Source organism: Triticum aestivum, chromosome 5D (assembly GCF_018294505.1).
Source record: "Triticum aestivum cultivar Chinese Spring chromosome 5D, IWGSC CS RefSeq v2.1, whole genome shotgun sequence".
NCBI classification, from domain to species: domain Eukaryota; kingdom Viridiplantae; phylum Streptophyta; class Magnoliopsida; order Poales; family Poaceae; genus Triticum; species Triticum aestivum.
The window spans coordinates 38,461,576-38,474,822 of NC_057808.1; positions in this window are offsets into that span (position 1 = coordinate 38,461,576).

Sequence of the window (13,247 nt, forward strand, 5' to 3'; positions counted from 1 at the left end):
CATTTTTTTAAACTTATTACAACTCCAGACTTTTTTGCGTTCCGTACACACCATTCAAAGCGACGTCATCAATTTCCAACACGTTCTGACATCATTTGCTGTTTTTCAGTCATTTGAACTCCAACCTATTTTTGCATTCAGTATGCATCATTCAAAGCGACGTCATCAATTTCCAACACGTTCTGACATCATTTGCTGTTTTTCAGTCATTTACCGATTTGTTTAGAGAGCTAAATGACGGTGAAATTGAAAATCACTACAAAATGAACTCTGAAAATGTTGGAACTTGGCATGGTATCATCATTTCGCCCGCATAGCATGTGCAAAAGAGTAGAGAGGGTCACGGCAAAAACTCGACGCACCTCGTGTACAAACTGGACAATCTCTTTCGGAGTATCAGGGTTTCGGACGAGAACTCATCTGTTACACGGGCACTTCAATGTTTTTTAAACTTATTTGAACTCCAGCCTATTTTTGCGTTCAGTATGCATCATTCAAAGCGACGTCATCAATTTCCAACACGCTCTGACATCATTTGCTGTTTTTCAGTCATTTACCGATTTGTTTAGGGAGCTAAATGACGGTGAAATTGAAAATCACTACAAAATGAACTCTGAAAATGTTGGAACTTGGCATGGTATCATCATTTCGCCCGCATAGCATGTGCAAAAGAGTAGAGAGGGTCACGGCGAAAACTGGACGCACCTCGTGTACAAACTGGACAATCTCTTTCGGAGTATCAGGGTTTCGGACGAGAACTCATCTGTTACACGGGCACTTCAATGTTTTTTAAACTTATTTGAACTCCAGCCTATTTTTGCGTTCAGTATGCATCATTCAAAGCGACGTCATCAATTTCCAACACGTTCTGACATCATTTGCTGTTTTTCAGTCATTTACCGATTTGTTTAGGGAGCTAAATGACGGTGAAATTGAAAATCACTACAAAATGAACTCTGAAAATGTTGGAACTTGGCATGGTATCATCATTTCGCCCGCATAGCATGTGCAAAAGAGTAGAGAGGGTCACGGCGAAAACTGGACGCACCTCGTGTACAAACTGGACAATCTCTTTCGGAGTATCAGGGTTTCGGACGAGAACTCATCTGTTACACGGGCACTTCAATGTTTTTTAAACTTATTTGAACTCCAGCCTATTTTTGCGTTCAGTATGCATCATTCAAAGCGACGTCATCAATTTCCAACACGTTCTGACATCATTTGCTGTTTTTCAGTCATTTACCGATTTGTTTAGGGAGCTAAATGACGGTGAAATTGAAAATCACTACAAAATGAACTCTGAAAATGTTGGAACTTGGCATGGTATCATCATTTCGCCCGCATAGCATGTGCAAAAGAGTAGAGAGGGTCACGGCGAAAACTGGACGCACCTCGTGTACAAACTGGACAATCTCTTTCGGAGTATCAGGGTTTCGGACGAGAACTCATCTGTTACACGGGCACTTCAATGTTTTTTAAACTTATTTGAACTCCAGCCTATTTTTGCGTTCAGTATGCATCATTCAAAGCGACGTCATCAATTTCCAACACGTTCTGACATCATTTGCTGTTTTTCAGTCATTTACCGATTTGTTTAGGGAGCTAAATGACGGTGAAATTGAAAATCACTACAAAATGAACTCTGAAAATGTTGGAACTTGGCATGGTATCATCATTTCGCCCGCATAGCATGTGCAAAAGAGTAGAGAGGGTCACGGCGAAAACTGGACGCACCTCGTGTACAAACTGGACAATCTCTTTCGGAGTATCAGGGTTTCGGACGAGAACTCATCTGTTACACGGGCACTTCAATGTTTTTTAAACTTATTTGAACTCCAGCCTATTTTTGCGTTCAGTATGCATCATTCAAAGCGACGTCATCAATTTCCAACACGTTCTGACATCATTTGCTGTTTTTCAGTCATTTACCGATTTGTTTAGGGAGCTAAATGACGGTGAAATTGAAAATCACTACAAAATGAACTCTGAAAATGTTGGAACTTGGCATGGTATCATCATTTCGCCCGCATAGCATGTGCAAAAGAGTAGAGAGGGTCACGGCGAAAACTGGACGCACCTCGTGTACAAACTGGACAATCTCTTTCGGAGTATCAGGGTTTCGGACGAGAACTCATCTGTTACACGGGCACTTCAATGTTTTTTAAACTTATTTGAACTCCAGCCTATTTTTGCGTTCAGTATGCATCATTCAAAGCGACGTCATCAATTTCCAACACGTTCTGACATCATTTGCTGTTTTTCAGTCATTTACCGATTTGTTTAGGGAGCTAAATGACGGTGAAATTGAAAATCACTACAAAATGAACTCTGAAAATGTTGGAACTTGGCATGGTATCATCATTTCGCCCGCATAGCATGTGCAAAAGAGTAGAGAGGGTCACGGCGAAAACTGGACGCACCTCGTGTACAAACTGGACAATCTCTTTCGGAGTATCAGGGTTTCGGACGAGAACTCATCTGTTACACGGGCACTTCAATGTTTTTTAAACTTATTTGAACTCCAGCCTATTTTTGCGTTCAGTATGCATCATTCAAAGCGACGTCATCAATTTCCAACACGTTCTGACATCATTTGCTGTTTTTCAGTCATTTACCGATTTGTTTAGGGAGCTAAATGACGGTGAAATTGAAAATCACTACAAAATGAACTCTGAAAATGTTGGAACTTGGCATGGTATCATCATTTCGCCCGCATAGCATGTGCAAAAGAGTAGAGAGGGTCACGGCGAAAACTGGACGCACCTCGTGTACAAACTGGACAATCTCTTTCGGAGTATCAGGGTTTCGGACGAGAACTCATCTGTTACACGGGCACTTCAATGTTTTTTAAACTTATTTGAACTCCACCCTATTTTTGCGTTCAGTATGCATCATTCAAAGCGACGTCATCAATTTCCAACACGTTCTGACATCATTTGCTGTTTTTCAGTCATTTACCGATTTGTTTAGGGAGCTAAATGACGGTGAAATTGAAAATCACTACAAAATGAACTCTGAAAATGTTGGAACTTGGCATGGTATCATCATTTCGCCCGCATAGCATGTGCAAAAGAGTAGAGAGGGTCACGGCGAAAACTGGACGCACCTCGTGTACAAACTGGACAATCTCTTTCGGAGTATCAGGGTTTCGGACGAGAACTCATCTGTTACACGGGCACTTCAATGTTTTTTAAACTTATTTGAACTCCAGCCTATTTTTGCGTTCAGTATGCATCATTCAAAGCGACGTCATCAATTTCCAACACGTTCTGACATCATTTGCTGTTTTTCAGTCATTTACCGATTTGTTTAGGGAGCTAAATGACGGTGAAATTGAAAATCACTACAAAATGAACTCTGAAAATGTTGGAACTTGGCATGGTATCATCATTTCGCCCGCATAGCATGTGCAAAAGAGTAGAGAGGGTCACGGCGAAAACTGGACGCACCTCGTGTACAAACTGGACAATCTCTTTCGGAGTATCAGGGTTTCGGACGAGAACTCATCTGTTACACGGGCACTTCAATGTTTTTTAAACTTATTTGAACTCCAGCCTATTTTTGCGTTCAGTATGCATCATTCAAAGCGACGTCATCAATTTCCAACACGTTCTGACATCATTTGCTGTTTTTCAGTCATTTACCGATTTGTTTAGGGAGCTAAATGACGGTGAAATTGAAAATCACTACAAAATGAACTCTGAAAATGTTGGAACTTGGCATGGTATCATCATTTCGCCCGCATAGCATGTGCAAAAGAGTAGAGAGGGTCACGGCGAAAACTGGACGCACCTCGTGTACAAACTGGACAATCTCTTTCGGAGTATCAGGGTTTCGGACGAGAACTCATCTGTTACACGGGCACTTCAATGTTTTTTAAACTTATTTGAACTCCAGCCTATTTTTGCGTTCAGTATGCATCATTCAAAGCGACGTCATCAATTTCCAACACGTTCTGACATCATTTGCTGTTTTTCAGTCATTTACCGATTTGTTTAGGGAGCTAAATGACGGTGAAATTGAAAATCACTACAAAATGAACTCTGAAAATGTTGGAACTTGGCATGGTATCATCATTTCGCCCGCATAGCATGTGCAAAAGAGTAGAGAGGGTCACGGCGAAAACTGGACGCACCTCGTGTACAAACTGGACAATCTCTTTCGGAGTATCAGGGTTTCGGACGAGAACTCATCTGTTACACGGGCACTTCAATGTTTTTTAAACTTATTTGAACTCCAGCCTATTTTTGCGTTCAGTATGCATCATTCAAAGCGACGTCATCAATTTCCAACACGTTCTGACATCATTTGCTGTTTTTCAGTCATTTACCGATTTGTTTAGGGAGCTAAATGACGGTGAAATTGAAAATCACTACAAAATGAACTCTGAAAATGTTGGAACTTGGCATGGTATCATCATTTCGCCCGCATAGCATGTGCAAAAGAGTAGAGAGGGTCACGGCGAAAACTGGACGCACCTCGTGTACAAACTGGACAATCTCTTTCGGAGTATCAGGGTTTCGGACGAGAACTCATCTGTTACACGGGCACTTCAATGTTTTTTAAACTTATTTGAACTCCAGCCTATTTTTGCGTTCAGTATGCATCATTCAAAGCGACGTCATCAATTTCCAACACGTTCTGACATCATTTGCTGTTTTTCAGTCATTTACCGATTTGTTTAGGGAGCTAAATGACGGTGAAATTGAAAATCACTACAAAATGAACTCTGAAAATGTTGGAACTTGGCATGGTATCATCATTTCGCCCGCATAGCATGTGCAAAAGAGTAGAGAGGGTCACGGCGAAAACTGGACGCACCTCGTGTACAAACTGGACAATCTCTTTCGGAGTATCAGGGTTTCGGACGAGAACTCATCTGTTACACGGGCACTTCAATGTTTTTTAAACTTATTTGAACTCCAGCCTATTTTTGCGTTCAGTATGCATCATTCAAAGCGACGTCATCAATTTCCAACACGTTCTGACATCATTTGCTGTTTTTCAGTCATTTACCGATTTGTTTAGGGAGCTAAATGACGGTGAAATTGAAAATCACTACAAAATGAACTCTGAAAATGTTGGAACTTGGCATGGTATCATCATTTCGCCCGCATAGCATGTGCAAAAGAGTAGAGAGGGTCACGGCGAAAACTGGACGCACCTCGTGTACAAACTGGACAATCTCTTTCGGAGTATCAGGGTTTCGGACGAGAACTCATCTGTTACACGGGCACTTCAATGTTTTTTAAACTTATTTGAACTCCAGCCTATTTTTGCGTTCAGTATGCATCATTCAAAGCGACGTCATCAATTTCCAACACGTTCTGACATCATTTGCTGTTTTTCAGTCATTTACCGATTTGTTTAGGGAGCTAAATGACGGTGAAATTGAAAATCACTACAAAATGAACTCTGAAAATGTTGGAACTTGGCATGGTATCATCATTTCGCCCGCATAGCATGTGCAAAAGAGTAGAGAGGGTCACGGCGAAAACTGGACGCACCTCGTGTACAAACTGGACAATCTCTTTCGGAGTATCAGGGTTTCGGACGAGAACTCATCTGTTACACGGGCACTTCAATGTTTTTTAAACTTATTTGAACTCCAGCCTATTTTTGCGTTCAGTATGCATCATTCAAAGCGACGTCATCAATTTCCAACACGTTCTGACATCATTTGCTGTTTTTCAGTCATTTACCGATTTGTTTAGGGAGCTAAATGACGGTGAAATTGAAAATCACTACAAAATGAACTCTGAAAATGTTGGAACTTGGCATGGTATCATCATTTCGCCCGCATAGCATGTGCAAAAGAGTAGAGAGGGTCACGGCGAAAACTGGACGCACCTCGTGTACAAACTGGACAATCTCTTTCGGAGTATCAGGGTTTCGGACGAGAACTCATCTGTTACACGGGCACTTCAATGTTTTTTAAACTTATTTGAACTCCAGCCTATTTTTGCGTTCAGTATGCATCATTCAAAGCGACGTCATCAATTTCCAACACGTTCTGACATCATTTGCTGTTTTTCAGTCATTTACCGATTTGTTTAGAGAGCTAAATGACGGTGAAATTGAAAATCACTACAAAATGAATAGCAGAAAATAAATAATGCAGAAAAGAAAAAAACTATATAATTTTTTTATATTCACAAAGAAACTAAATACAGCAAAAAAAATTACTCGGAAATAAATAGAAGAAAATTATATAAAAAATTGTTGGGGCGCTGCCCGCTGGGCCTGCCAACCCTAGGGTTTGCAAATACAGGCCCAGAAGGGCCAGCAGGCTCAACGGGCAGCGCGCCAAAGTTAGGCCCAGAAGCCTGCTATAGAGAGGAGTTCGAGACAGCAGCCGCGCCGGGGCTTTTAAACTGGTGCGGGCGCCCCTCGGCTAGCGAGGTGGGACTAAACTTGCCCGCACCGCTCCTGCGCCAGCGCACACCTTTAGTACCGGGTCGTGGCTCCAACCGGTACTAAAGGGGGGCCTTTAGTACCGGTTGGAGCCACGAACCGGTACTAAAGGGCAGTTTCCCGCCCCTTGGCCTGGCGAAAATTGGCCTTTAGTACCGGTTGGTGGCTCCAACCGGTACTAAAGGCCCCTCCTATATATATGGCACTTACGAAAATTCAGTTTCATCGACCACCACTTCTTCTCCAACTACTTCGCGCGACATCGCCGCCGCCCTCGCTGCCCCCGCCGCCCGTCGTCACCGTCACTGCCGTCGCCCTCACCGCCGTCGCCCCCGCCGTCCGTCGCCGCCCGTCGCCGCCACCCCGTACCACGTCGCCGTCTCGATCGCGCCGTCGCCCCCGGCCTGCTGCTCGTCGTCGCGCCGTCCCCGTCGCATCGTCGTCTCGCGCCGCCGCCCGTATGCCGCCACCCCCCGCTCATACACACACACACATACACGTACACACACATACACACACACCCACATATTGTTTTTAATTATTTTCTGTTTTCTGTTGTTTAGATTAATGTTAGAGAAAATACGTAGATAAGAATGTTAGAATGTTAATGTTAGAGGAATTATATGGAAAATATGTTAAATATTAATGTCAATTTTAGATGAATTAGCTAGATATTAATTAGGTATATATATGAGATTTGAACTAGTTGAATTAATATAACTAGTTTATTTTTAGTATGAAAATTAATAGAACAAGTTTATTTTTAATAAGAAAATTTAGGTATATGAGATTATTTAAACTAGTTGAATTAATATAACTAGTTTATTTTTAGTAAATGCTTAGTTGAACTAGTTGAATTAGTAGAACTAGTTTATTTTTAGTGAGAAAATTTAGGTATATGAGATTTGATGATCTAATTAAAATATTACTATATATATAGCTACTTTATATATTTTAGTAAGAAAATTAATAGACCTAGTTTATTTAGTAAATTCTTAGTTGAATTAGTTGAATTAATAGAACTAGTTTATTTTTAGTAAGAAAATTTAGATATCTGAGATTGGATGATCTAATTAAAATATTACTATATGGAACTAGCTACTTTATTTTAGTAAGAAAATTAATAGAACACGTTTATTTTTATTAAATGCTTAGTTGAATTAGTTGAATTAATAGAACTAGTTGAACTAATAGAAGTAGTTGAATTAGTTGAATTAATAGAACTAGTAAGTGTTTAATGTTTCACCTATATGAACATAGGAAATGTCGTCTGACGACGAAAAAGATTTCATTAAGTGCGAATTCTGTGAAGACCAGCGCGGCCTGTGCGACAGAAATTTCCTTGTTGATGATAGGCGCTTCAGCATCAAGCTGGATGAGACCTTCGAAGTGGATACAGTAAGTCACAACGACAAGTCTTTTTTCGTAATTAAGCATGACTTATATATGCTTCATTTGCTTCAACTTATAATTTTAAATTTTCACTATTCTACTAGCGCATCCCCTGCCATGCAAGAATTTTTGTCTTGGATAAGATAGGTTTCAGTGCTATGGAAACTATGGAGGTAAAGAGAGTTTACCTGAAGACCGAGCATGCTGGTTATACTTTCAACGTCAAATTATACAATGCAGACACGTACACCTATTTTGAATGCAAAACTTGGCAAGCACTATGCAAGGCTTATGCATTTGAGCCTGATATGGTTATCACCTTTGATATTCGTCCGGAAGATGATATTGAAGGTAATAGAGACATCTGGGTCGATGTGCAGACGCCTCCAGTTCTACCATTATGTGAGTTTCTCAACCATATTTATGTCTTTGATATTGTTTATTCAAAAATAGTTGACAACTAATTTCTATTGACAGCTTATTTCCATTCAAGCAAACATGTCCGGCGCTTGGTAGACAGGACCTACTACTGTCCCGGAGCTGAACTAAACTGCGAGGAGATAAGTCATTATGTTTCATGGCTTGAGGATCTTGATGCTGTTAAGAGAAATCATTTTCCTGAATTTGAAAATCTTAGTACTCAAAACGTGCGACCAATAGTGATCGTATTGAACTACGGTCACATGTATTTAGGAAAGATGGTAAGATTTTTACTATTAGTCCTCAGTGCATCTTTTGCATACATTATTTTTCAAGCTAAACTTTCATTGCTAAGTATATTAATTACTATACGATGTTCTTCAACAGGGACTCCCGATGACAGTTGTGCCTCAGTGGATCGAGACTAAAGGTCGCATGTCAATTGTTAGCTTACGGCCAAGATATCCTACAGTGCACATGAGTGCATTCAGGATTTCTAAAAGCGATGAATGCTTAATAGTGAAAGATTGGAGCAAAATTGTTAACGATCGCAGAGAAGTACTAGGGGGCAGCAATCAGAAGCGCAGCCCACGATTAGGAGACAGGTTCATCTGCATGCTCCAATATGATGAATCAGGAGAGCTATACATGTTCTATGCTATTTTACCTGAGAGAGAGCAGCAGGAGTGATTTAGCTAGTTATCATGCTCTTAGTACTTGTTGTCCTCTCATGCGTGTCTGTGTTCTTCGTCCTGAACTTAATCTCAAAGAGTGATTTGCTTTTGTGGTGTTATCAACGCTTGCAATATCACGACCATGTTGAACTCGATGATATCTTTGCTAGCTAGTATATACTGTCGTTGGTGATGATATGATGCAAGAGTTTTTATATTAATATGATGATGATGATGATGATGAGTTATTATATCATCTATGAAAGAAACCGCATATTAGTTTCAACTGGATGGATCCTCGCTAAGTGATCAAGTATATGCCATATCCATATTACTTAGATCACTATGTGATCAAGTAATATGGATATGGCATATACTTGATCACTTAGTGATCTAAGTAATATGGATATGGCATATACTTGATCACTTAGCTAGGATCCACATGCATCCAGTCGAAACTAATCTGCGGTACTTTCACCTAATGATTTAACAAATCATTATAATGTAAAACAATCACTAAATTAAATTGAAAACACAAAACTAAAGGAAAAATAAAAATTAAAACCAAAACGCACCCAAACATTTAGTACCGGTTGGTGTTACCAACCGGTACTAATGTCCTACACGCACCCGGGCCTGGCTCGTGCCACGTGGTGGCACGTTAGCGCCGGTTCGTGCCAAACCGGTACTAAAGGGGGGGCCTTTAGTCTCCACTCCATAGTGCCGGTTGCAGAACCGGCACTAAAGGCCCTTATGAACCGGTGATAAAGGCCGGTTCTGCACTAGTGTTATGACAGTGTCCTGAAGGGCGCTCGCCTTGTGGCGGAGGAATGTGCTAAGGATGTAATATTTGAATGAATGTACTCATGTGATCCTGTAAGATAAGAACGAGTTCATGTGCGCTATATAACGCTTGTTGATTTAAAATATTACCTTCTGTGCGGCCGTTTATAAAATTTGAGAGTTGGCGAGTCGTCGGCTTCTGTCCCCATGGAACTAGTACTGAGGTGTTCGGGATAAACCTGATCACTCTTTATCCCAGTTTTGGGTCCTTCGAAGGAGGTGTTCAGCACAACGAACCAGGCAATCGGACTATAAAGCTTTATCACTCTCACTTAGCCATAGAAGTCTACAATTTTAAATTTTGGCGAAGCCCCTAGTATTCGGAAGGCCGAACTTGGGGCGCTATGTACGCCTAAATCGGACAAGGCGGACTCCTCACCCGAAGCGGAAAAAATCTTTAAGGATTTGAGACCTCTCGAACAGCGACCAGCTCTCGCCGCATCATGACAGTCAATTTTCGGCTTTCTCTACTGAGGTGCTCGTCCGGAAGAACCGGGACACAATCGCAGTAGTTCTCCCAGTGCTACCTTAGCCGATATAGCGGAATGTAAGGTTCCAAAACATGGGAGTCGGGCAAACCCAACTATTGACCCAAGACATGATTCGGAGCTGATGCATATAATGCTATAAGTTTGGGGTGCCGCACTGTCGAAAGTGTTTGGACTTTTCCTGCCGTGTTGTGGGGTACACTGAAGCCCCTGGCGCACTGGTCGTACCAGAATGTACGAGTGCCATTTTTCGTAAATAAGAAGACAAGGAAAAAAGAAATGCAATAATAGGCTAATGCTATACATTATTATTTAAATAATATGTCAAAGCGTACGTATACAACTCGTGCAATAAGCAAAAAATAAGACTATTTGACATGTCCTATCCAAGGGCAAGCTGCGTATGGGTATGTAAAAACAGGTACATTGATCGTTATCAGAGACCACCTGGGAATTCCCTTGTACGTCAGAGCTTCTTGCTTCCTTGGTATTTCCTTCCCGTAATGGGTCCATCAATCGGACTGCCGGAAAGGGCTTCCAGAGAGTAAGGCCCTAAAAGAGGGAAAAATGATAAAGGTATACAGCCCCTGGGGCGGTTGAGCCGCATTGTGGGACGTGCCATAGCCGTGCCTCCGCCTATGCCCATGGTATCTTGAGTGCGTAGTTGTGTACACGCGGCACAAATTTCACCGCTTGACTGGGACTAGGACGGAGGCCGAATTGCTACCCGAGCTCTGAACGTGCCTGGAGATCCTATTGCAGGTTACTCCGGACTCGCTTCAAGGTGTCTGGGGGCCTTTTCGCCGAATTGGCGGTTGGCCTCGTAAGGCTGCTTTGTACTTCCGCTGCGAGGGCCGCAGTGTGCTCCTCCGTGCGGAGCGAGCGTTCTGTGTTTCCATTAAATGTTATAACTCCGCAGGTCCTAGAATTTTGAGCTTGAGGTATGCATAATGCGGTACCGCAATGAATCTAGCAAATGCGGTTCGTCCGAGTAGTGCGTGATAGCCACTGCGGAAGGGGACGATATCGAAGATTAAATCCTCGCTCCGGAAGTTGTCCGGGGATCCGAAGACCACTTCCAGTGTGATTGAGCCCGTGCAACAGGCTTCTACCCCTGGTATGACACCCTTGAAGGTGGTTTTTGTGGGTTTGATCCTCGAGGGGTCTATACCCATTTTGCGCACTGTATCCTGATAGAGCAGGTTCAGGCTGCTGCCACCGTCCATAAGGACTCGAGTGAGCTGAAATCCGTCAATGATGGGATCAAGAACCAATGCGGCAGAACCGCCATGACGGATACTAGCGGGGTGGTCCCTACGATCGAAAGTGATCGGACAAGAAGACCATGGGTTGAACTTTGGGGCGACTGGCTCCATCGCATAGACGTCCCTTAGTGCACGCTTCCGTTCCCTCTTGGGAATATGGGTTGCGTATATCATGTTCACCGTTTTCACTTGGGGAGGAAATTTCTTCTGTCCTCCTGTGTTCGGCGGCCGGGCTCCTCCTCATCGTTGCTGTGCAGCCCCTTTTCCTTGTTTTCGTCATTCAACTTGCCGGCCTGTTTGAACACCCTGCATTGTCTGTTGGTGTGGTTGGCTAGTTTATCGGGGGTGCCATGAATTTGACACGAGCGATCGAGTATGCGGTCCAAACTGTATGGGCCCCGATTGCTTCTTTTGAACGGCTTTTTCCGCTGACCGGATTTAGAACCACTGAATCCAGCATTGACTACCGTGTCTTCGGTGTTGTCGCCGTTATCGCGGCCCTTGTTTCTGTTGCGACGTAGCCTGCCATTGCTATCTTTGGCATCTAAACTATCAGGGTTTCTTGACGTATTGTTGCTGCGAGCCAGCCAGCTGTCCTCGCCCGCGCAAAAGCGGGTCATGAGTGTCGTGAGGGCTGCCATGGACTTCGGCTTCTCTTGGCCGAGATGTCGGGCGAGCCACTCGTCACGGATGTTATGCTTGAATGCCGCTAAGGCCTCGGCATCCGGACAGTCGACAATTTGGTTCTTTTTGGTTAGGAACCGAGTCCAGAATTTCCTGGCTGATTCCCCTGGCTATTGTGTTATGCGACTCAAATCGTCAGCATACGGAGGTCGCACGTAGGTGCCTTGGAAGTTGTCAAGGAATGCGTCTTCCAAATTCTCCCAACTGCCTATGGAGTTTGTCGGCAGGCTGTTGAGCCAATGCCGAGCAGGTCCTTTGAGTTTTAATGGGAGGTACTTGATGGCATGTAGATCGTCGCCGCGGGCCATGTGGATGTGGAGGAGGAAATCTTCAATCCATACCGCGGGGTCTGTTGTACCATCATATGATTCAATGTTTACGGGTTTAAAACCCTCTGGGAATTCGTGATCCATTACTTCATCAGTGAAGCATAGGGGGTGTGCGGCGCCTCTGTGCCGGGCTATATCACGACACAGTTCATACGAGTCTTGTTTGTTGTATTCGGCCCGGCAGGATTTGCTTTTAGTATATCCGGTGTGACGGTCATCGTCACGCGTTGGGGCGCGCCCCCGTGATCCGTAGATCGATCTTGTATGTCCTGCTTTGTTTTCCAATATGTCTCGCAGGTCCTGCCCGTTGGCCCTGGCCTTGGTATTTTTGTTTGACTGGCGGCGGGGTGCGAGCTGGACTTCAGCCTGATATGCCGCTTTGTCTCGGCCACGAGGTGGCCGGTCAGCTGCATCATACGCTGGGAGTGTAGGTTTTAATGCTTCCTCCTCGAATTGGGGTAGCAACCTGCGCTTTGGATAACTTTTGGTTGGGCGTTCGAGTTTGTATTCCTCGGCCGCTAGGACCTCGGTCCACCTATCCGCTAGCAGATCTTGGTCAGCTTGAAGCTGTTGTTGCTTTTTCTCTAGGCTTTTTGCTGTGGCTATAAGCCTGCGCTTGAAGCGCTCCTATTCGACGGGATCCTCAGGCACGATAAATTCTTCGTCGCCGAGGCTCACCTCATCTTCGGAGAGAGGCATGTAATTGTCATCCTCTAGTTCTCCGTCTGCTGCTTGTTC